Below are 21,305 nucleotides of genomic sequence, written 5' to 3'. Positions count from 1 at the left end.
TTAAATATTATGCATGTGTGTACGCAGAAACGGTGCGGACTTTTGCCTGCAAATACGTACGGTTTAAGGAGTATATATATATATATATATATTTGCATGCGGAAGCGCTTGTGATAATAAGCGCCTGTGCGTGTTTTTATTAATTCCGGAGCAACAACGGCAGCTATTTCTGTAGAAAATAAAGATCAGTTGCTGCCGTTGGGCGTTATTTTAATGAGCTAACTTCCTTGCAAATGCCTTCTGTGTACTGTCGTCGGTGCAATACGATTGTTAGCTCAATTATCAGCGTGAAAGGTATACAACGGGATCCATGTAGCAGAGAGGTCGGGAAAATCGGTAATACCAGTTAAATGACCGATTTCCTTTTATTTTTTATTTTCAATCGGAAATTCACAGCCATTTTATTACAATATAAGATGTTTATTGCACTTTTATTTCGATCCCTACAGATGTATTTCCATAATTATTACCGTTTCAATCCTTTCTGTTAAATCACCGTATAGCAAACGCTTTCTTCCAAGTGATGAATGATTTTCGCAATTTGCAAGTATTGGTTTAAGGGTAAAACTCGTCAATTCAATAATAAAATTCTAAGTTCTTGATGTACATCAGTTATTACAATAGCTCTCCCTTTTTTACTTGCATATTAAACACAATATTTGTGTAACCAGAGCGAGCCAAAAAACAGGGGGATTTTTAAATTTTGACAAATTAAATCATTGACCATGGCATAGATTTCATATCGAATGTGTTGATTTGTGAAATGTATTTATGCGCGATTACCAAGATGTATACATGAATGATTTACCATAATAGAACGAACACAATAGGAATTTGTGTTTAGTAATGCATTACATACTTATATTTCAATCATATATATAAAATTCCCTTTTATATATGTATAAATATATGGTAATTTATATTTTAAATCACAACACTTGTACACACCAACGTAATTCCCACCCCCCTCGATTCGTAATGATGATCTGCTTGAAATGATGATTTTATAAGTGCTGTAACCCCCGCAGGACACACACACACACCCACGTACATACGCACGATTTCCAATCGTTAATCTCGCTTTCGCATCTCGCTCGTGTGCCCCTCGCGCACACATGGCACGGGTGCACGCGCGCGCGGGCGCAAAGTCCGTTTTTCTTAATTGGAAGGCCCCAGTGCTCTCGCGACCCAGTTGCCTGCATCCGCGGTGGTTTTGTGTATGCATATACGTATACACAGTTGTATAGAAAACCCTCGAGCAGAGAGACAAGCCTGCCGATCTTTTATTCTCGTTCATTTTTTTTTTCTTTTTTTTGTTTTGTTTTTGTTTTCTTCCTCGTTTTATCTTCCCTCCCTCTCTCCTTCGTCCTGCATCGGTCCTCTCTTGTCGTAGTTAACTGCTACAACAACAGCAGCATACATACGAAGTTCGCATTGTGTCCCACGCTTGCGAAAGTACACGCTGTACGTGTATATATAACATGTACGTGCCTATACGTGCAGTGTGTGTCAGCAGAGCACTTTTTCCTCCCCCGTATGGCACACCATTGGGAGTAAGTGGTGTCTCTATACTGGTGCTTCGACTTGTGTTGGGTGTGTCGCTCGAGAGTTGTTTTCCTTCCTCTTTTCTGTAGATTTACTGTACGAGGGAGCGCTCGGTTCCGTTAAGGGCACTTTTTCGCTCCTTGGTTGGTTTTAGTTGTTAGTACTAGTATAGTGTTTGTCTTTATAAGAAAAAAGTATGATCAATGGTATAAGTCCCCACACACACGCACACATCACATATTGGCTTTTAATAGAGTCCACAATGGAGCTGAAATAACGAGAGTAATGCTTTTGCAAATGTCCTATATTGGTCTCACTTTATTCATAATGGCCCTTTGGCATCCACTTGACTAACTTTGTCACGAATCTTAAGCAAAGTCAATTTCATCGGCTTCTGTGCACTACCTAAGGTCTGTGGTATTATTTTAATCGAGTACATGAAAGCATTGACCCCAGCAAATACCTATGAGCTTACAGTTTAAACGCAACAGTAGGCGTAGCTCACATCAGGACGGAGACGCAACTCCGTCCAAGCACACGAGCATCGCACAACACACAAAAGCGGATGCATTTTTTCTTTTCCCTTTTTTTTTTTTTTTTATTTCTTTCCCAAGGGAGGGCACAACAGAGAGGAAGATACAATCGTCTTGTTCAAGGTTTCGCGGCACGTTCGACATCTTCCGGAACATCGTCCTGCATATATAACGAGAGCCGCAAGAGACAACGAACAAAACCGACTGTCCGGGTATCTTTCGTTCGAAAGCAGAAGATGCGAGAAAACACCGGACAGTCTCCGGGAACGTCTTCCACTTGGTCCTCACTAATTTTTTTTTTTTTTTTTCCGTTATCCTGCACTACTTATAAAAGCTCATAAAGCTGCTGGTGGTGAAATTATTACCGCAAGTGTCTATTTATTGAGAAATTTGATGAAAAACAAAAAAAAATTATTACTTATTTTGTTAAATAACTGAGGAGGATTATTATGATTTACCTTGAGATTTTTTGATGTGAAACCGTTTATATATCTCATTTCAAATACTTCAAAGATTTGGGAGCAAAAGTTATAAAATTCTCACTGGGTACAACACGTCCAAATCCCTCGGTATTGTCAGGAGAGTCGTTTGAATTTGGAGCCAAATCAGCTTGACGCTATACCTACTAGGTGGCTCTTGGCCACTCAAGTAATATAGTCGAGTTTGGGTTATATAGGGGACGTAAAACAACTTGATCGTTAGCTTTGCGCAGTGGCGATATCGTAACCAATGAGGTTCTACCGAGGTGCGATTATTGCTAGTTGAAAACTTTAACCAATACCCCGCCAAGACGATGTGAAAAACCATCGGCTACGGCAATTTTTGACAACCCTTGCGAGGGTTACTAATTTAATTTAAACATAAATGTGAATCAATAGTAAAATATTGACAATAAAATGGTCATTGTACTTGAGTATCGTTTGCGTGTTTTTAAATGCGGAAGATAGAAACTTAAATTTGAAAGTTGTTGGTAATGTAAGTGCCACGTGACAAAAAAAAGGCCAAGAAAAAGAAAACTGTTTAAACTCAGTAGGTCAATATTTATTTTTTTTTAATAGTTGTTTAGATAATCATATACGTAGAAGGTATATCAAGTAATTTTTTTCTAAACACCAATTTATCGTTTAACATTTCGACTTGTCCAATAAATGTATCATTTTCGAAATTCTGTACACGCCATTATGACATCGATAAGCTGAAAAATTTTAAGCTGAAAGTATTTAAGATTATTCTTACTATCGAAATAAAAGTAACGAAATCCAAGTATCATTATGATTCGATTAAGATCGCTGCACAACTGCTGCGTTTTGATACAAGAAGTGTCCCAGTGTACCCTATTTTATAGGGGGGCTCGAAAATCTCGCTATCGATATCACTGCACCTTCGAAGATCAACCATTGAATTTAATGAATGAGCAAGCAATAAATTGTCTTCACGTCCCATGCCCAAAAGTACATGTATTATGCTCGATTTGTAATTGTTATACCAAAATCAAATAAATATTGTTGTGAAAAACGTTGCTTAACTTGAAAATGAGATAACTTTGCTTACAAAATTATAGTTCCCGAAAACACACACACCCATTCCTTGGACGGTATAGAATAATGTTGTCGACGTGTAATATTAAACGAGAATGTCATGGTAAAAAGTTGGAAAGGCACAACACTTCCGATCGGTGTTGTTTTCCCTCAGACAAAATATGTTGAAGAAGCAACACAAGTTATTTACGTCACTTTTACCATACATCCACTTTGGAAATTCCTTTGCTGCTATTTATTCGAGTCGTAGCCACTCAAATGTCAATTATTTTTCAGTAAATAAATTTGTACGGGCATGACGAAGATAATAAATACACCAAAAAAAAAAAAAAAAATTCATTACGCTACATAAATTTTCCCCTCCGTACAAAAGGATGAAAAAGAAAAAAAGTGTGCCTCGTCCAAACCCCATATTATCATCCACTCGGTCGGCGCTCGATGAAAAATTTCCAAATTACCCGGTTTCCCGCAGCGCCACACCGTACAAGCATACAAAGGCGCCTCCATTGACTCGCTGCCTCGTCTGTATACTACATACATATCCGAGTATGTATTTATAGAAACGCAACAGCAGACGGACATCGTATACAGGGATCCCTCCCCCCTGGCTTAATAAGACTCTCGCGGCTTCCCGTAAAGTGCCGAGCACTCAATCAGCCTCGATCGGGTGTCATGCACCGAAGAAGCTCCGCCCGCGTTTTCTCCTCTCTTTTCCTCCATCCCGTTTTATCGGCCCGCACCAAGAGTTCGAGCTCCCTCCGCAGTGGAGAAAAAGGGAGGGTCGTGAGAAGCGTTCGTTGCTCCCGTGCGCCGTGTACACAGACAGAATTTTTTGATTAAACGCGGGACAGCTGTAGTTTCGAGAAGTCGGTGTAGGTACTTGGCAAAGTTCCTCGTGCAAGGCACCCCGGGCTCTGCCCAAGTGCGGATGCCAATCGACGCGCAAATTAAATCCACCGCGATAATTGCGAATTTCCATCTAAATCACGGGGGTATACATTATTGAATCGTAATTAATTCGCGACGATAATTTCTCAAGTGCGGGAAAATCGGCATCGTATAATATACACGTAACGATTTTCCCCTGTATATATACATGTGCTTTGGTGAAAATCGTCGTCCAACTGGTGCACCGCTCTGAAAGATTGTACCCTCCCCGCAACAGCAGCCTCGGCTCAAAGAGCAAACAATCGACGCGTGCATGTATGTGTATACGGTATGAGTTTGGTCCATATGTGTTTCTCCGTTACAGTTCAGACAATGAAGCATCAAATGTGGCGTATGTAGGTACGATCGAAAGCCGAGGATGAGCTGCATATGGCCCGGGGACTTACTCTGCAGTACCCTTGACTCTTAGCCTAAGTAAATATTACTCGAAAGCCGGGGCCAAAATGTTGGTTGCCATCGAAGAGCAGTCGTTACTCGTGATTATCGTAAATTATTGTTTATAAAAAGCAGCGGATACACCGTATGGTACATTTTAATATGCATGTGTGCGTGTATACATGTACAGAAAAGTGAAAAGGGGTTCGCAATAAGACCGAAATTGTTCCCCGAAAATTGCCACCAAACAAACACGCGTGTCCTTCATTGGCCGGGATAACCCTGCACTTATCTCTCTGATAACAGACATTTGAGAGCCGAAAGGCAGCAGATCGGAAGAGTACATCGACGCCGAGTACGTGCCGTTCGGTATAAGCGCTCCTTTAATACCTGCCGCGGGGAGAGAGCAAAAAAAAAATCATCTTTCGTTTATTTCTTCCTCCTTTTCTGCCCTTCATCCGGCCGATCTGTGAAGTCGATCGAGTGAAATCGAACAGCGATGAGCCCCAGAGCGGGGGGTACCTGCGAATGGTTTGTTGCGGAGGACGCCTCGCTGGAGGAGTAACTGTAAACCGCCCGGGGATAGCGTTGCTTTAAATTGATAGCGAATAATTTATCGCTCGCGCGTATTCGTCCTCTCACCCCCCTTTTTTTTTTTTTTTTTTTTTCATTTGTCTCGAATAGAAAGTTTTTGGCTACGCGAGATTGATTTAGGGGTTTTTCATATTCATCGGTCCTGAAGTTTATTGATTCTGATATTTATTGGCTGCCGCGTTGATTAATATTTCGCAATTGACTCGAGCTGGTGTATAACTTGCAGTTGTTATTTTTATAGTTCGATTTACTTACGATGCATCTGTTGGTCAAATGAATCTAGATGGAAAAAAAGTGTTCGCACTGTCACGTGCAAATGAAGTATGACAGTCGGTAAAAGTAACTTGTTATCCTTTCCAAACACATTTTTCAGAGTACAGTAAATTTCTTGTTCACTAAAATAATTTCTAGAAATAAGATTATGCTTTTTTTTATTTTGATTCCGTACATTTGTTTCAAATAAGAAAATATATTTTTAGGGTGAAAAAATATCACTTTTCAAGAGTATGCACTTGTAATAACAAACATTTTCCTGGTTCCAAACAAATTTTTCCTCTCAGGTGTATGTTGGGCGCAAAAGGGGTGCCCTATCCCCGACAAATAGGAAAAAAAGGTCGAACTTGAATACTTTTAATTGCCGAGCAGCAGCAGCAGCTCATCGTTACGAATGATTCAGGGCATCGCATTCGAAAGGGTGGCCGGCCAAGTTTAGAGACACGCGAGATAAGCGAGCCAAGCCAACCCATCCATCGGAGCAATTTACACACCGCCAACAACTTTTTATCGCCCCTGGATTTAAAAGTAAGGACGACGGGGGGGCACGCGACTCGCTCGTTTTTCGAGATTTTCCGCGATGCGGGCGTCCAAGGATAAGATCGACGCGCGAAAAATTTAGGGGAAGCCCCGCAACTTTCGCCCCGTGCGATTTTTTTTCTTCTTCCCTTTGCCCGAGAGAACTGCTTTCTGTGGCGTTTATTGCAGTTTGCCGAAAGATAAGTTGTTACCCTGTCGGGTTAGGGAGGGGATACTTTTATGCGCCTCTACTCGCTGGATTTTTTTGTCGTTAGATATAGCTTAATGGCCCCTGGCAACTTTTTCGCTCACGTCGAATACTCGCTTACCAATGATTAAAAAAAATAAGGAAAAAGAGAAAAAGAAACAATGAGCGATAAAAATCCGACGATCCTCGTATAGACACAAAGAACTGTTCTCCCATCATCTTGTTACTCCGCGAGTAAATAAAAATCCATCAGCATATTTAACAACGATGTTACGAAATGTGTGCAAGATCATAGAAAAAAAAAAAAAAAAAAGCAAAAAGTAAAACAACAACGATTCCCGGCAAAACAATGAGCATATGAAAACTGACAACAATTAATATCGCACAATAGTCGGAGCGGTTCGAACAAATTCGCGATGCTTATGGCGGAGGAGAGAGGGGCCCGGAGCCAAAGAACGGCGACTCTCAAACGTTTTTCCCGTGAAAATATGTCCCATCGCAGCAACCCAACGACGCATCGAAGAAGTATAAGTACACGCGCAAACACACGGAGGGACGGAAAATCTCATTGTTCTAGGTACGATTGTACGGGTCTCCCCTTTGCGGCGTGGACGTACAATGGCTGGGTGCTGCTCCTATACACCCATCCCCCCTACGAAGCACACGTGTAACCCACGCGCTTTGTGCTCCGTGGCGTCATCACTGGATTGACATTTTCTGCTCGTTGAGTCGAAAAGGTGATCGAAAAGCGAAGAATCTCTGAGCTGCACTTGCATGCACCGATCCAAAGTACACGTAGCGTTTATTCAGCTTGAAATGTTTATCGGACACTACACGAAGGCTCGGCGTGATGTATATCTATGTCACGGGCGCATTGTGGCTTTGATAAATTCATTTTCCAAAAATGTATAAACGTTATTGTTAATGTTACACGAATTACAGCGAGATAAGGAAAAAGGCCGAGATCTGCCGACATCTCGAGCGTTTACGATGAAACACACGGAGCCGCGAGAGAGCAGCGCTCGGCCATTTGGACTTTCGAAAAAGAAAGTAAGTCCCCCGCAACGGCGGCACTTGTAAAATTCAATTTGGCCGAGCTGGTCCGGGTGACCGCTTGTGCGCGCGTTGCTCCCCTATTTTCAAGCCTTTCGACGATTTTCGAGCGCTAGTCGCGAAAAAAACAAAAAAAAAACGAATGCGTGTACCGCCAGTCCGGAAAGTCGGGATGATAAAATAAGGGAATCTCTGGTGGCATGTATATTCGAGCGGCACACACGTACGCGAGGGCACCTCGAGAGCGACCGCCAAAACTTTCTCCGGGGCCATTAAAACCGATGTATCGGACCTTCCGCGAGCTTTCGCGTATCGGCGTGTGCGATCGGCCGTCAGCTTGGCTGGCTTTTTTTTTTTCATTACCATTACTCGTACCAGTAGCTGCATAGCAGTGGGCAGGAGGACCGAGCGATGGGGGAGAGGAATGGATATTTTAGGAAGATTTTGTTTTTTTAGCTCTTGCGTGAATCGATTATCGGTATGCCGATCGAAATGTCGATTTTCCATGCAGGTATATGATACAGAAACGAGATGATTCAATGGCAAGAGCCGTAAGTGTACGACGACGATGTTTGCTCAAACCCGCGGTAATTGCGATTGTTTTGTTACGGAGAAAGAAGGACTTTCCTGCCGCTGCCGCGGGAGTAGCGTGAGACTCGCGATTCTGCCCGAGATAAGAGAAGACAATGCCCGCGAGTATAGATCTCCGAGCTTTCGTCGTTTACTTTGTCTGTACGGGGAGTCTGTTTGGGCGTATACGTGTGCCTGCGTTTAATATCTCGGCTGATTTACAAGGGAAAAAAGCTCGAGCACGTGTAGACGCGATTGTGAGAAAATGTAATAATATCGTCCTTATACTTTGTGCCGATTTTTCTACAGCAGAGTTTGATGCACTTACAAGTGAATTATGAGAAAATTATGTTGTTTTCTACAATGTGATGCAAGGATTGGTGATGGGTGGTCTTTCTAGTGCAGAGAGCGAGGGGACAAAGGGGAGTTGGTGTCCCTCTTTGTTTCGCTGTGCCATCGGCAATCGGTGATTCTACTGATGCGAGTGTCATGTAGCTTGATCGGTGCGCGTGAAACATGAAAATAAGTGAGACGTGTCGGAGTAAAGTCGAGTTGGCGGATTATTCCACGGGGCCCGAGTGGGTGATGGGTAACGAGCAGTCGGGGAAATAATGAGGATCCACATAGGCTCCAGAGGAGGCGAAATTTTATGCGGTGTTTCCAACTGAAATGAAAAGTTTCAGCGAAAGTTGATGCGTGCAAAGATCCCTCGAGGTGTGAGTACACCGCGAATCTTGAACGCCTCGAGATCGGACAACAGTTTCGTTGAACTCTCTTTCTCTCTCGCGTGTGGACGTTAAACGATGATTTTGACGCTTCGATCCGAATGAAAAACGGAAAATGAATAACTTTCCTTGATCAATCATGTACGAAGAACACGTGATTGCTAATAGATGTAATATATTATGTACATGATCGTAATAATGTGGTACACCGGGCAGAGATACAAATTCCACGAACACCGGATTTACAATCGATGACGTTGGTGTAAGTATATGTGTATAAGTACACAGCGAAGCGGCTCCGCGAGAGGAGAAGACAAAGCGCGTTGCATAATAACCGCATTGCAGCGACGTATTACTTGCACACATCCCCACACGGAGAGGCCGATAGGCGCACATCGAGGCATGCGATGCAGGAACGCGGCTCCGGTCTCTCGGGTGTGCGCCTACATAGAGCTTGCCTAGTCTTAACCTACTTTAAACGTCCAGCTGACACGCGAGAGAGAGTGTGGGACGAGGGAGGGAGGGGGCAAGGGGAGTCAGAGAGGGTGACCCGGTAAACGGACACCGGGGCAGAAAGAGGGGCGAGACGGGTTGCACACTGCTCTGCAAACGACCCCGTACGATGCAGCTGGTCTCGCGATCGGAGTGCCGATTTTATACCGACCCTCGTCTGTGATGTGCGCCCGTGGGATTAGCAGTATGGAAGCAACCGGATTACTTTTGGTAGTCTGATGTGTGCGGTCATATTGACCTCTTGCGTAATTCTGACATATTTAAGGGATGAACGTAGTTCTCTCTGCACGTGACTTTTCACTCGGCGATGATAATCTTTATGGGTCACTTTAATGCAGCTAATCGTAGGCATTTTGATATCAGCCATTCTATATATTATGTATAACAGTAATTGAAAAAAAAAAGAGAGAGACTACCACCGACTCAACTGCTACCATTTGTTAAATTTCATTGCGAGTAATGTTCAACTGGCGTTGTTGCTCATGTGCCTTTACCGTACACTCATATTTCTATACGATACAGCTCGTTTGGCTTGAGCCGCAGTTTGGTGCGTTCCCGAGACCTATGTAGTCTACCGGCTGAGCTGTAGCAGGCTACGCTACGCACTAGTCAAACGATGCCACTCACGTACCTGTACAAAACTAAAAATCTTTCGAAATTTTCGGAGAAATCAATCATTTCGTGCTAAAAACCTACATCCTGAGTATCGATTAGCGAATCGTGTCGAGTCGATCGATTATTAATCAAGGAAGGAGTCTCGTGCAGGAGAACCAAGCATTTGCGATTCAACCGATCACATCTTGATCTCATCTCCTCCCCCTACTCTTTCTCTGATCGAAAAATCTCTCGGTACAACTTTTGCATCGCGATGCTATACCATCCATACATAGACGCGGGTACAACACGCGAAAACCGCAACAACTCCGTGTTGCACACGATGTCTCTGTATACTCCACGTATAATATGTACATACGCGTGAGGTTGACGTCTCCCCCGCGACGTACATAATATAAATACAAAAGTGTACCTAATACATGCATTATTCAATACAACGACGGATGGAACGTTCACGCGCCACGGATTAATTGTGCATCAGACGTATGTGCGCGTATACAAGTCGATACTACAATGCGTACGTCTTAGCTTGCCTTTATCATGTTAAATCGGCTTTGTTATAATATATATACTTTGAAGTTGCGCTCAGGGTGGGAATTCAATGAAACTATAATATTATTTTGTGACTCGTTTTTTTTCTTCTTTACTTTGAAATGTATATGTTTAATGAGCTGCATAGCGAGAGTTCGTGTGGCTGAAATTTCTATGTTAAATAAATAAAAATAAAAATTGGTGGTATAGCCATGCACTGTAGTTTACTTTACTGTAGTTCACGTTCTCGAAATGTACACGTTTTTTCATCTTCGTGTTATTTTATTGTCATTTGTTTGTTCATCCAAGTGCAAGGTTAGATGGCAGAGAGACAAAAGAAGTTTTAAAATCCTCCAGTACTGCAGTCTCGATCACCATTTTACAGTATTTGTTAAAACTATAAGTAAAAGGGATTCTAGCCCTAATAATAAAAAAGCCCAAAGGCATATTTTTCGTTACGTTTCTCTCTGGTGGATTAAAAAAAAAAAAAAAAAAAAAAAAAAAAAATCACTGCAGCCTCAGATTCTCTTGAAAAACGATTACCCGAAGATTAAGGAGGTGTTGAGTGAAACAAAAAGGAAAAAAATCCTTCACGACGCTTCGAGGAATGTGTAAACACGCATTGAATGTTTTTTCCAAAGCCCATATATTCCCCAATCATGCATTATTTATCACGGCGTTCATATGGTCGAAAAAGGGAAATCGTTTCGCGTATAATACCTTTCATCGCGGAGATTGAACGTTTGAATGTAAATAAGCCCCGTAAAATACGTATATTTTCGAAATATAAATACGCATTTGGCCACGATAATTAAATTATAACTCCATGCGAGCGCTCACTTTCTATTTTACCACGTGTACTTATATATACGGCATATAATGTATTATAAAATCTTTGACTTGTTTCCCTTTATTGAATCATTAGCCATAAACTTCTGGCAAATACTTAAACACCAAACGTACACCCGGTGAGGTTGTAAAATAATCTGTCATCGTTTGTTGGTGAATGAAAGGGAAAAAAAAGGTTATTTCCTGCAAGAGCTTGGCTCGGAGCATCCGCTGGGACGCCAAAATTTCCACACCTCGTCCATCATCAGCCCTCGTCTATTTCCGTCACGTGCAGCTCAGCGCCTCTCTCGTCCCGTCATCGTCAGAATGAATGGACCCTCTTTGCCCACCGCCCTGCATAACAAACAAGTAGAAGAAGCTCTGCAACGCCCAAACGCCGAACTTTCGCTGCTCCGTGTGCGCGAGGGGCAAAACCTCAATAACCGCAGAAGGCAATTAAAGGCCCTCTCCTCGCGAGCTCGTTCCACGAGAATATAAACGCACACGTGCTCCCCCGCGGCCAGCCGCCGTGAACTTGATCAAGAAGAGCCGTGTTCTTGACCTCGAATGAGGTTTTAGGCGCTGCTAAGACGCGACTCGCTACGACCGACAGAGAGAATTTCATTTCCCATCGTGAATGTCGTCCTCGCCACGCGCAAAAAGACGCTCGACTACCAAAACGCTTTTCGAAGGCGTCGAAGATGAGACTCGGATACAACCAAACCGAGGCTTCACGAAAAACCAGAGTACTCGCGTCCGACCATTCGAGACACTATCCATCTGGCCGTTTTATCACCACCGGCACGCCCACCTTCCGAAATAACAGACTTTCCACTCGAGCTCCGGGTGTTATTTCAACTGAGTGAACGGAAATCTTTTTCCTCCACCCGCGCACGAAGACGCACACAGAGAGGCGCGAGTAAATATAAAATCGAACTTGGTGAAATAGATTTCGCTTTTTCGAAGGCAAGTCGCATTCCCGAGCAGTTGGCTGGACTTGGTTTATTTTTCCCATACACATCCGAGAGTTTTGCTCGCTCGCGTGTCTCTTCGTTGCGAAGCGACCGGAAGCATTTGCATATGAAAAGCAAGTCTCTCTCTCTCTCTTTTTTGCATATATTCGGCGCTTCCATATTATTCCTTTTGCTTGGCCGAACTGTCTTCTGCCGCGAAACGATTTCATCGATTTCTCGAGGAGCCTTATTTTCGAGATAAGTAATTGTATGTTATTACGAGGATTTTACACAACATATTACGACTCTTCAATGCCAATAAAATGAAAATGTCGACTCATTTATTATACACCTTGTCATTTTACGGAATTTAGTAACTCAATTGGCAGAACTGCCGGCTTTCAATGAAGTTGACCGTAATATTTTATACGCAATCAAATATATATATCTACGAGGGTCTGTATTTCAACGCAAATACATAGTATTAAAAAAAAAAAAATTAAACAAAACGGAAAAATTGATTACCCCAAATTAATTCAAGGCGTTTTTAATCACTCTTATCCACTCGATCGCTTTTTATACACAGATGCTGAAGAAAAAACCTCACCCCCGTTTCTTTTTATCACAAGTGACGTCGGCGTTTCATTTTCCACCCGCGCCCGAGGCATTTGGCAGTCGTATTTCAACCCTCGTCTAATCCAAGATGATGCATGGCGCTCCTTTACTTCCCTCTCGCGACAATGTAAGCATACGCAGAAGTACATGTATTAAGGAGGCGGTGAAAAATGCTCCGGTACTTGTTCACGGTGTGAGTATATGAGGAAGAAGGAAGTATAAAGAAGCCGAGGCTAATTATGAAAAATAGAGGGAGATGAAGAGGTGGAGAGGTTCCTTTGGAGGATCGTCGTGGGCTTGCGCTCCATTTGGCGCGAAAGGGAAAGGGGACTCCCACTCCCCCCACCTCCCTTTTTCCTTCTCATTTGCGTCTCTTGCATTGTAAATTGCGAGGGGAAGTGGAGTTGAACCAAGAAAAGTGCGCTTTTTATCACAAATTTTGAATTTATGAATGCAATTTACAGTTTTTTTCTTTTTTCTTATCTATACACCGAGCATTGATGTACCCTTGAGGTTTGCATCGAGAATAAAATACTGAAAAGTTTCAACTCAAGAGGCTTGTTTCAATATCAATGGGCTCCATGATCTTATCTATATGTTATTTTGCCATGTCGGCTCCTCGAATTTGCAATTCCAATGGTGTGGAGTGAAAAACGATTTTAAAAAAATGGTAATACCACTACTCACCCTAATTTTTGATTCAACTCTTGCGTGTTAATTTACGGTAAGCCACACTCGTGGGGTTTTTTTTTCAAAGATTGTCTGGCGTGCAACCCACCCGCATTTTTTAATTACCAGATATCCTTCACCAAACCACCAGCACCGCAACAGCTGCTTCGTCACCCCTTGCGTAATATTATGTGTGTACAAAAGCGGGAATATTTTCGGAGACGAATCGTCTCGCTCGGAGGGGGGTGGGGGGCCCGCATTCGCTGCAAACTCGTGACTCTCGTAATCCAGTTCCGTTTCTTTTTCTTTCGTCTAACTTTTACCGCTTCGCCTACCGGGTAAGGGAAACTTTTCACAATGAGGCCGAGATGAGACGTGTACTCCCGGAGTCTGATTGCGTAAGGAAGTCGAGGAAGAGGCTGGTGGTGGGTAAGGATCGAGAGCCTGAGAAAGAGAGGGTTTCGGTACGCGGAGACAGATGAAGCTGCCGCCGGGGACGTGCAGAGGGTATATTGTTTGGGAGACAAGAGACAGATACATACATACAAAAGTGCCATCTTCGCGGATGAGATTCTCACCCTTTCTTCCTCCGTTTGTCGTAACTGAGTCTGGATTTTTTCTTTCTTTGCGTTGCTTCACTTTTTGATTTGTCATTTTGAGGCTGGCTCTGCGTACATCCCATCTACTACGATTAAAAAGTACACCCCCTATTTTTAATACATTCCTTGACTAATTCGATAATTTTTATTAACTTAGGGAAAAAGGCACATTTTATAAGCATAAATATGTACCATTTACAATTGTTTTTTGGTCGTATCAGCGAGTTTTTTACCACTTGATCAAACCAACTTGTCTCGAGAACTGGAGTTTTGATACGCTATCTTAGCTGTCACCAATTTTTAGATTACTTCGGACAACCCTATACACAATACAAAATCAACATTTCACTTCGGGTAGTGCGCTTTTAACCATAAAAGTTGTATGATGTATGAATCGTACGCTTATGAATTTCAACAAAATTCATACAATGTACCTTGGACATAAGTTCTCAATTGAACATTGCTCAATTAGTTGGAATACAATACTGCGAATATTGTCTTCCAACGCGACATTCTCCATTTATATACCTACACATATACCTACGTATTGGCAAAAAAAAGGAAAAAAAAGAAAAATTCGAATACAATCAATCGCGTAAGTTATTCCATACTTAATGCACACAACAACAAAAAACGACAACGACACGAGAGCGCATTAACAGAACATTATGAAATGCCCCTGTCTACGTCCACATATTTATATTATATACATACATATATTTATAACAATGCGTGCACGTGTGTAAGTTTGCAGCCGTTGTCCCCCCGGCATTTGCGTCCGTCTCTCTTTTTCTGTCTTGCCCAACATACCTTCACGCGTTGGTTACTTATACCGACACCCATTCGCCGTGTTGCATGCACTGCATCGACGCTGTGTAATTGACAACGCGAGTCTGATTTTATCGGGTGTCGTGTTTTGATACCCATGAAAGGCGTAATTGATAGATCTCGGACGAGGTGTGAACGCGATCGCGTGCAAATGAAGAACGAGAACAAAAATGGAATCCGAAGGAAAAAGCTCGCGTCAACGTGCCAGTGCATGATTGTTTAGAGTTTTCCTTCATACGTGTATAAATATACGTATATATGTACGCGCGCTGACTCGGCGACTTTTTTCTCGCATGGGAACTCTCTTGCAGTATGTGCATTATGCGCTTCGTTTCGAAAGGCATATCCGTCAATTATCTCCAATAGTTTGCTAAATAGAACAAAAAAAGAGTTCAATTAGTGATGTACACCAGTGACGACATTCGATGGATGCAATGGTCCAACTGTATGGTGATTCTCGACGAATTGCCCTGGCGTCACGCGTACACAAAGGGGTTGAAAAATCATCATTCCGAACATACTGGTATGGTAATATTTTTTTAAAGCCCACGAAAAAGCTTTTCTATGGAGCAATCAAAAAGACCAGTGATGGGCATATCCAGAAGGCACAGTTGACCGCGACGCGAGAGAGATTAACTTTTCTCGCCCTTCTTTGCCCGCAACAAACGCGGGGCACAAAATAATAAAAGTGCACAGCTGTGTTGCAGTTGGAAAAAGGGAGAGAGAGAGAGAGAGAATGGGAGGTATATAGTGCGAATGCGGGGGTGCTTATGTGCGTATGGTCCACTCAAGTGGTTTACGGGGTGGGAGAGGGTTTTTTGTAGTTGCGGGTTCGAAGGGGCGAGAGGTTATTGTTTACTCGACGTCGGATTGGTTTTCATGACCCACGTTATACATATACGTAGGGTGAAAGATAATGGATGGCGGACCGGGGAAGGGAGACCACTTTTTAAAAGGTGGCAAGTTGAGGTTTATCATCATAGAGCTTCCTATCGATTTCTCACAGCTAAAGAATAAATGGTCACAAAATTAGTCCAATATCTCCAATTGTTTGAGGAAGATCCCAATCAACCAAAAAAAAAAAAGAAAAAAAATTTCACCGTGAAAACCCATACAATGCAAGTATTTAAATTCAAGTATCGAGCCACACGCGATAATCGATCTGAATTCATGCAGCAGTATTACAATCCAACAAAAAGGAGACGCGACCGGAGACGGCGCTGCACGTGGCATACGGAATTCAAAAGAGACGCAGGGTGATACGACAACTGCAGCGAGGGAGTCGAGCTCACGATCCCAGGGCAACGGTGCACGTGTGTGTACAATAATAACAACGGGGGGGGGAGGAGGGAGAGAGAGAAAAGGTACCACACACTCGAAAGGTCAAAAACCCTTTGAAAGCGATCTGCCAAAATCTCCGCTGGCAAGTGTGTTATCTGGGCTCTTACGTTGTACTCTCGGTCGACGCCGAACGGGCCAGACCGTGTAAAAGTGCAATAACTACTCTCCGTAGCCATCATCTCTCGCGCGCATGCAAACACACTCGTATCTGTACCCTCTCTCTCTTTCTCGAGTAGTTATATATACTTATAATATATACCCTAAGTAGGAAACGAACGATAACACACTCACAGCATATATGTATAAGAACGAGTGAGAGAGAGAGAGAGAGAGAGGAGGGTGGTGCACATATAGGGAGAAGAGCCTGATGGCAAGTACAAGAAAGAGAAGGAAGGAGTAGAGAGAAAAGAAAGAGATCGAAGAAGGAGGAAAGGGGAGAAGAGAGAGAGAGAGAGACCAGGTGGAAGGGATCGGTAGTGAATGCACACACACACACACACTCTCTCTCTCTCTCTCTGTTGTATATTTGTATGCTTTATAAATATATAGGTATACAGCGCCCGGTCGTCGGGGTTCCCGACCGCCGAGCCGCCGCCGACGCGCGCCGGGGCCATTGCCGTCCGCGAGCTTGGAGTCGCGACAACACACAGCTGCGGAGCACCCGGTTACACTAGCGCCAGTATCCGATCTCCGCTCGCAGCGAGCAGACACATTCTTGCCCATCATCTCGGTGCTAGACGCTAATCGTACAATACACACTTTCCTCCTCGCGTGTTGTTTTTCTCCATTCACCTGCCACTTGTACCTGGATGTGTGTGTTTTTTGTTTAGGAAAATTCTGTTTTTTTTTTGTTTTTTTCGTTTGATTTTTCAATTGAGATAACAAAAGTTTAAAAAAAAGTGACGATTAATGACAGTGCGATCGTTTACTCAGAAGTGCGGCACATTACCTTTGATGATATATGCCGCAAGGACGAAATCGGATGGATCGATCGATCGTCTACCGTGGCACAGTGGTTCTTCATCTCGTTGCGGAAAACAGGATGTGAATCGATAAGAGCCGAGAGGAAGGACTCCTTTTTTTTCCCACGCTTGTGTGTGCAGGATCGGTACCACGGGATATGCATATTTCGCCTGTTATAGTGCCGATCTCTTGGTTATGAAACTAAAATCGACAGTGCCCCTGTATTAGTAATTAAGTGTGTTTTGTAGTGTAAGAAAAAAAAAGTAAAGTGCGCGTGGGAGGACAGAGTCACTGCAGTGCAGCAGCAGAAGTACGGATGACCGAACTTGCCTGCTGTCAAGGTCCTGTGTGACGGCCCCGATACACAAGTTTTGCAAACTGCCGTGCGAGCAGATCACCACGAGCGATTAGGTCAGTGGCTTTGTGTGTACGCTTGCATAATGCTACGCGAATGTGTATTTTTGGGTAAGGGTAGGAACGAGGGGGTAGTGCTAGAGGTCTGATGGATTTATGCTTCCTGTTGCTGATGGTGTTTATTGTACGGCGCGGGGGCGCGCCACGGCTCATTGCGGATCCGATGGCGCTCCGTCTCTCCCGGGGGGTTGGTTTTGTGCGAGATACGTACACGTTTACTGCGTATATAATGTGCACACCTGGTGGTCGTCACGCGTTTAAATTACTTGATGCGAGACCAGTTGATATATTTACGTTGGATGAATAGGGAGCGGGTGAAAGTTTGTTGGAATAATTGGGTTCGATTTTAGTTGGGGTGAAGAGGTGAACTTGTAGTAGCTCGGGGACTAAGAACTCCAATGATAATGCGAGTTTCAGATGTCCTTACGGAAGAGATAATCATCCTGCAATGCCCGTCCAACTGACTCGAGCGAGGATTCAGTAACAGTTTGCGTGTGATACATCGATGCGGTTTTCAATTTTTTTTTTTTTTTTTTTTTTTTCTTATAAGTACCGTTTTCAGCTGTTGGACGATTTTTAGCGCTATAGTCTCAGCACTTAATGTCACGTTACGAGATTTGCGTCGAGGAATGAGAAAAAACGAGTATATTATATTCCAATATATATTTCGAGATATATTTTACACAATGCGAGTATCGCAACAGAAAATGAAGAAAAAAAAAAAAAAAAAAAAAAAAAAAAAGGAGAGAGCCTTTCGACACGAAGCTCAATAAATTAGCAGGAAAAAAAGGTGTTTTTGCATTCCCATGGTGCTCGGCTCGGCAGCATGACTACAGGAAGAGGCGGAAAAGAAAAGACAGAAGAGGGAGGGCCGGCTTTACGTGAGTGCGTGATGGCTGCGGGTCGGTGTATACTTGCTACGTTTATGTATGAGTGTATATTTATAAGGGCTCGTTGTCATTGTCGTCCTCCCGTTCGTCTCCTTACTTCCTCTCTTCTTTTACTCACAAGTGTGTACGTGTGTCCTTGTGTTGGTCGTGTCTCTCTGCGAAAGTGAATGAACGAACGAACGAAAGAGTGGCGTTAAGAAACGTAACGGAAGGGCGAGTTCACTGACTGGAATGGGAAAAATTACGAGAGTAATTTAGATTCTCTTCGATCGTCACTTTTTGGCTTTTTTTTTATTTTTTATTTCTTTGTTTTCCCTACGAGACGGAGAAAAGGAAATTCATTGCTTGATGATCCTTATACGATTATCTGTGATTAATGAAGACACTTGTTTTTATAAAAAAAAGCTTCTCTTACTTTTACGTCAATCATCATACCCCATCAGTAGGCGAGTGCATTGATCATCCCTTTATCAAATAGACCAAAACAACAATAAAAAGAGAAAAATTCTCCCCATGCATTACACCCACGGAACTGATGATGCCCGGCATCGGTAGATCAAGAGCCGCGCTCGTTATGCAAAATCCCCGAGTCTCGTCGATCCTCCGAAGATCACGTGCGGGCAGCATCTCTCTCATACCTCAGATCTCCCACACTCGCGAGCCCAGAACCTCCTCACCTGCAACACACACACACAAGAGTAGCAGCTGATCGACACTGACCTCTCCTCCCAGGAAGGATACCCTTCTTTGCTCTCTCTCTCTCTCTCTCCTCGCGCCTCTTTCTCCTGTTATGTCGTGTACGCCGTATGGCGCGGCCTTTAATCGATCGTGGCCTTAACCTTCAGCCCACACACACACGCTGGACAAATCCGGCCGATCGCTCGGTATAGGTATTATACATTTGGGGCTTTTACCTTTCTCGCGCGCTTACGTGTGCATTGCGTGCGTACATACGTGCGCCTCCACCGACGTGACTCTCTTTCTCTCTCGCTCGAGTGTACACATGGACGTACGAACACGCACGGGATGGATAAGGTCGCTTTTTGCCTCCGTCATCGTCTTCCCTTAGGCTTCTTCGATGGAACTTCCGGAACGTGAGAGCCAGAGCCTAATGGTTTGTCGCGGAATTCCGTCTTCTTAAGCTTGACTTGGGACGACAGGTTCGATGACGGAAATTAGACCCATCAAATGTATCGTTGAAACTCTTTGATTCGGGTAAACGGGAATTTTTTTAAATTTGATTCCATCCATACGCGTGGCCGTGCGAACGATCAATCGAACAAACATCCCCACCTGGAAATATTTGCATTTAGGTATGCAGCGTATACACGTGGGGGAACAGTGATTCATGTGCCCCCTCCCCTCTTCGCGCGTTTATACAACATATCCTCCTTTGTTCGCGGAAAATCTTTCTTGATTTCCAACGGCGAACTTGATGCAAGTCAATGTTGATTTAGGCTGCCAGATATCCTCGTTTTGCAGTGACGCGAGTTTCACTTTCCTACATGTGATCCGCTCCCTTGAATTTTCCTTCCTTCCTTTTTTTCTCGGGAAAGTCCGACGTCCTTAAAATCCTTTGTTGATCATATACTCGTGCTGGGCGAGATAGTGCCTTTTTTATGTAAATACAAGCATTTCTACTGAAATGAATTGTTTAGTCATTAAGTAAATAACGAATGCAAAGCTTTTGTACTATCACCCGACCTCGGAATAATGACAATGTATAATTTCACGTAAGTGTGGTGAATTAATCTAATGCGATGAAATTGAGATTTACGAGCAACTGAAAAAGTTGAACAAAAAAATGAAGAAAAGGAAACGCTAACGACGCTCGAAAGACAAGGAGAACCGTTTCTAAAAAGGCAATTGATCCGTATGGTTTCAGTAGTGCGGCGATTTCTTGGTAAAACTTTCGCTTCGATCGTTGAAATTTCATTGGAAATGGCCACGAAATCGATCGGGAACGTGCGTTGCTCGACGAATTAGAGCTACAACCGAGACACAAGTGCACTAACGCTCCTCAGGACTCGATTCGGATATTAGCGACGAAAGATTGCAAGAGTGGGTGTTTAGCGAAGTTTGTCTCTTACCTTTAAGGAGTGCCATTTTTACAGTTGCTCCAATATTGATCAAAGTAAATTTGGACGAACAATCGATGAGTCGAGTAGTGCTTTGAGTCAACAAAAAAAATGATGACACCCAATCCGATTTCAGATCAATTTTGTTTGGGTACAAGTCACGTCTAACTTTTGCTTTTGTTTTCTCAAACGTCACCTTCTATGGGTCAATTTGCACGTTTGTGAGCTTCGTTACTTTTATCTCAATCAAGTATACATCATATAAATACTTAGTAAAATGTATATGTTACGCAAAAGGGATGTATTACGATGTATTACTCACAGGTGTTCTGCATACATAAAAAAAAGAATTCAAACTTAGTGTTGGATACACTTTCACAGTAATACTCTATTCAACGTCACTTGCTTGATGAAATGCAGAAACTTGAGCTTGTACCCACCTTGATGATCCAAGACTTTGTCTCTGCCGGCTGCACCATCATTCGCACATAGAGACTTTACATAGTTTATTTCTTGGATCGCTGCCTACATTACGAATTTCCGGTTACAATATCTTGGGAATGAAAAAAAAAAACTTGAAAAAAATA

At 43.1% G+C, this 21,305-nt stretch overlaps 1 protein-coding gene and 1 non-coding gene across 3 annotated transcripts in view; both read left to right on the top strand.

Moving 5' to 3' along the window:
* Positions 1-21,305, top strand: part of LOC106639464 (uncharacterized) — a 378,265-nt gene that overhangs the window by 98,003 nt on the left and 258,957 nt on the right. The window lies entirely within an intron of this gene.
* LOC111642986 (U4 spliceosomal RNA) lies at positions 2,779-2,919 on the top strand. The gene has a single exon (XR_002759626.1). It is a non-coding gene; the product is annotated as a U4 spliceosomal RNA (small nuclear RNA).

The sequence above is a fragment of the Copidosoma floridanum genome, unplaced genomic scaffold (assembly GCF_036245765.1).
Source record: "Copidosoma floridanum isolate Cflo_tuat_1 unplaced genomic scaffold, Cflo_Japanese_pri ptg000006l, whole genome shotgun sequence".
Classification (NCBI taxonomy): domain Eukaryota; kingdom Metazoa; phylum Arthropoda; class Insecta; order Hymenoptera; family Encyrtidae; genus Copidosoma; species Copidosoma floridanum.
The sequence above is the reverse complement of the archived record's forward strand: the minus strand, read 5'-3'. Positions and strand labels throughout refer to the sequence as shown.